Raw genomic sequence first — 4,637 nt, 5'->3', positions numbered from 1 at the left:
ATGTGTTACGGATGTACCTATTTTCATATGTAAAGAGAGCATAAATCGGTCCTTAGTCCTAAGCTAAATTACCCAGCTGCAGGCGAGATCTGAGGTTTTCAAATGTCTTTTTGTATTAAAAAGGTTCAAAACTATATTGAATACGATGCATAACAGAGAAAAGCCTCATAGCCTCACATGTCAGAGAGACAGAGACAGTTACTGGGGTTTTACTTAATAAATAATGTACTAGCTGATTCTGCTGAGCATTTTCCTAATAGGCTAATTATTTCAGTACTAGAATAGTAATATTTTCCTTCATTTAACCTTTTAACTAAAAGGAAATAGAAAATACCACATCAGTTTTGATAAATGGTTGGTAGTACAAATAAATTTTGGCTGCCTTAATCTCTCAGAAAGTCTATAACACTTGTGACATTTAAAGATGAGGCCTTTGCTGTGGAGAATTCTGCAGTGTTTGAATATCTGATAAACGCTCACACAGAGCCACATACACACTTCAGACAGACTGAGCGCCTGCCTCCTGGGTCACTAATGGACACAGAAAGCAGTAGAGATCAATACAAGCAGACGCACTGCTGCCTCAGAGAGACAGAGGAAGCAGTCTAACTGAAACACAACTGAGCCTTAGCAGAGGCTTTATTTTGTCTTGAAAGTGGTCATATGTTGTAAAAATATATAATTGAATAAATGAAATTGTCATAGTTGCGTGTATATGGATCCCTGCAGATTACAAACCAGTTGGAAATTAGTGCAAACTTGCTGCTTATTTTATATTGACAATCAGCACTTATTTATTTATTTAAATCTTGTATCCTATAATAAAAAAAAATGCCAATATTTTGTTATAATTATTCAGTCACTCTTTTGGACCAGGTGTAAGGTTTAACCTAAAATGATATACACATAGATTTAAATCTTAAGATGCATGTATGTAATGCAGCTTGTGCTTGTGCACAAGACTCTGTAAACACATGGCTCTACAAGTGAATCTTTCAGCAGATAATACATTGCTATTATATTTTTTAGCAGAGAAACTTTTGCCTAATACAGTTTTTAACTTTTATGTTTAATTCACTGTCTTGACCTTTGAGAATGAACTTTAACATTAAAAATGTGGGTATTTATCAACTCCAGTTCCGATGTTGTCACTTTAATTTTTGTGCAACCCAAAGACTGTTGAAATTTTGGACAAAGTCATCTGCTGTTATAAAGCTGAGTTAAAAATGTAAAGTGGTATTACTTTACTTTGGCGACCCCAAATGAAGGCTAATGGGCTCGACACACAGGAGGTGACAAATAACAGCGACAGGTGAAACTCATCGCAACCTTCGTCAAACTGAACACACGGGACGTGACAAATGGCAGCGACAGCAGCAGTGCCGTGAATCGCGCTCTAAGATCGCTTTTCTCAAAGAAATTTGGTTGGTTATGATGTTGGTGGGGATTCTGACATTTTCAAACCAGTCAAAACAATATTGATCAAAAATAGTTGGATCAAAAATGATCCATTCTTCCATGTTCAAAGTGTTTGCAGACTGCACTGTCTAGCCTGCTCTCATTGGTCAGTCCATGAAGCCCCTCGCTTATTGGTTGTAGTGCCATGCGACAGCGACAAAAATTGAACACTTTTCTAATTTCTTGTGTCGCGTTGCAAGCCCCCGTGTGCGTCTACATGAATGAGCGCAACAATTCACATGCACGAATGTCGCCTGTCGCTTGGCTGGAGGAGGGCAGCGATTTTCGCCTCATCACGCAGGTTCCATAGGAAATGAATGGAGAAGGAGCGACGTTGCCTCCCGTGTGTTAAACCCATAAGTCGGCATCTGTCTTGCATCCTGTGTCTTTGTGAGTTCTCTCCGGTGAGTAAAAGCAAGCCCAGTGTTGACTCTTGTCTTCTCTTCTTAATTAGTTTTTTTTTTTTTTTATTCTCCGTGCTTCCTTAGCCATGGTGCATATCCAAAACAGTGTGTTGATATCCAGTTGCTGGTGTGTTACTCACTACTATAAAGTGAAATGCAATTGTAACCCTGGTTATTCGCTAGTGTATGAAATTTCTATTTTTTTCCGATGGTCTATAAACGCATCACTTGCTGCAACGTGTTCTGAGCTGCTGCGCCACAACTTTCCTCCATTCCTCCGCGGGTTTTTGAACAAGAAACACACTACTATTCTCTCTTCCATATCACGGAGAGTCGGGTATGTTCAGATTAATTAATGTAGATAAGTTTCAAGGAAAATTCATGGTTGAAATCAAAACGTTTTTATGTGTTGTTAGAGTGAGAAGCCATGTTAGCTGTGTGCGCATGAGGCTGAATTGAGGCCGACAGGTAGTCGCCATTACACAAAACTTTCTGGTGAGTTGTTTCTCCATTACATGTTCTTTTAAATATTATACCAGCTCCCGAAATGTTGTTGTTAGCAGTAAAGCTATACTTGTTCAGTATATGTGTGTTAGCCGTGTTATTAGGAAATTGATTTGCTGACTGCTAGTGGCTGAGTAGGCCAAGTTCTAATATGGCGGCGGATGCAAATTTCCCCACAAAAATGTGTGAGGGTACGTTTCCCCCGCGTAAACGTTATGTATGCTCCGTTTATATTTCATGAGCATTTAATTGTTTGTTACATTTTCAAATGAGTAATTACTATGTTTAAGTTGATTTTTGTGTCTGTAAATGAGCTTTCATATTAGTTTAGTGGAAAGAATTATATAAGTTGGCTAATTCCCCTGCACACTTGTGTGTAGGCTGGTTTTTCCCGGGGGTATCCGGTTCCACATGCATAAACTTCTTCATGATGATCTTCACTGAATGATTCGGCTGAGCCATCCTGCCTGGTGGGAAAGAACTACTGCAGGCTGATCCTCCGACCGCTGGTTGCTGATACCGCTCTACACTGCATCATTTCAAGGAGGCGGTAGGAGTAACCTTAAGGGCCCCAACGTGCACTTTAAATACTCTGAGCTCAGGTATTTTTTTTATTATTTTATTTAGTTTCTATTTTATTTTTGGCCAAACAGCTGGAACAACATCCGCATTCTCGCACTGGAGCCCGATCGGTCGGGTTCACGGACAATTTAGGATAGGAAACTGTGCAACAAACCCTGTATTGTCTCTTTTGTTATTTTGGGTTGTATGTAAATAAATTGTCATTGTCCTTAAGCAAGTCTGGTGCTTATTGTAGGTTGGAGATTACCGACACTCTTAGAGTGGAGCAGCTACTATCAATCTCCTTTAAGTAGACCTAGTTCCTGATTAGAGTTGACACAATTGAATCCTTTGTAACACTTCCACAGATAAACTGTGTCTCCTTTGGGCCTGTTAGCTGTATTGTACCTGATTGTTATAGACACTGATTTGCTATCCAAGGTCCACAGTCCTGATATTTGCGCATAAAAGCTTTGGTCCCGTCAGATGCGTTACACAATTATTACATGATGCGCCATGGAACACATACACTGTGTTTTGCTAGGAAATTCTGCTTCTTTGCATTCATATGGATGACAACATGCCATTTTCTTAAGTATTTTTGTAAAGCAGCATTCCCTACCACCCTACCCTAAAATCCATTCAGTTCAAAAGCACCAGGCCCCACAATGACAACTTGTTGCTATGCTGACCTATGTGCATGCACATTGTGGCGTGGAGCTTTGTTAGACCTGGAGCAATTAGATCAAAATATGGATATTATCGATATGAAAGCCCCATTTATGCTTGACCTAGAAGACGGATAAGCAGACAGACAGTCAGATGACAGACAGACTACTGTCATTGAACCAGAACATTTAGTGGTCCATTCATAGGTCAGAGCCTTGTTTTTGTTTTGTTTTGTTTTTTTTTTTGTTTAGTTTTTTTTTTTTTTTTTTTTTTTGTGGTTAATCATTTTGTTAAGGCCCATTTTTGCTCGATGCAGCAGCTGGATAAGCAGACTGACAGACAGTTTTGTCTGAGTGTGTCTCAAACCGCGCACTTACATGAGTGCAATGGAAGGTAGTGTGTAGTGCGGACTATCGTGGGTAAGTGCTGATCCAAATTGAGCACTAACGTTTTGCACTTACCGGTAGTGACGTACCAGCTTTTGACGGTAATTCTTCTGCTGCCTTAATTTACAGAATGAATTTCCAACTCTTGATTTTACTTTGTTTACTCCTTACTTTACCGCACCTGTAAACTTTGTCGCATCCAATGCAGGATCCTCCTCGGGCTGCACATGCATTAGAACGTATGCTTATTTATTTTAAGGTATATGACCCTCCTACATGCTGCCTAATAGCAGGGCCGCTCCATTAATATACTTTTTTATTTTTATTTTCTTCCAAAATCCAAAATCACATTAACATACGTGTTTGCATGTCATCATACTTTCATGCTATTAAATGCCTTTTAAAAGGCCTCATTTGTGAAAGAACCGTGGTCTTCACTGTATTAATCTATCTCAGTTGATAATAGAAGCCATCAGCACATGTTCATGTGTCTTTACATGTCTCCCCCATACCTGTTAGTATAAAGTGCAATTTAAAACACTAATAAAACAGCTTTTAAATATGCAAAGATATCTTCACTGAATTAAAGTACTTTACATTATGCATCTGTTTTCATTGGTGTTTACACTGATACCGTTCACGTCTGGCAACAGGA

General features: G+C 39.1%; 1 long non-coding RNA gene across 1 annotated transcript; it reads left to right on the top strand.

The window, feature by feature from the left end:
* Positions 1-2,035: 2,035 nt before the first annotated feature.
* On the top strand, positions 2,036-3,159 carry LOC121650042. The gene is made up of 3 exons (XR_006012199.1): positions 2,036-2,199; positions 2,279-2,357; positions 2,747-3,159. It is a non-coding gene; the product is annotated as an uncharacterized LOC121650042 (long non-coding RNA).
* Positions 3,160-4,637: the final 1,478 nt, after the last annotated feature.

The sequence above is a fragment of the Melanotaenia boesemani genome, chromosome 12 (assembly GCF_017639745.1).
Source record: "Melanotaenia boesemani isolate fMelBoe1 chromosome 12, fMelBoe1.pri, whole genome shotgun sequence".
Taxonomy (NCBI): domain Eukaryota; kingdom Metazoa; phylum Chordata; class Actinopteri; order Atheriniformes; family Melanotaeniidae; genus Melanotaenia; species Melanotaenia boesemani.
The sequence above is the reverse complement of the archived record's forward strand: the minus strand, read 5'-3'. Positions and strand labels throughout refer to the sequence as shown.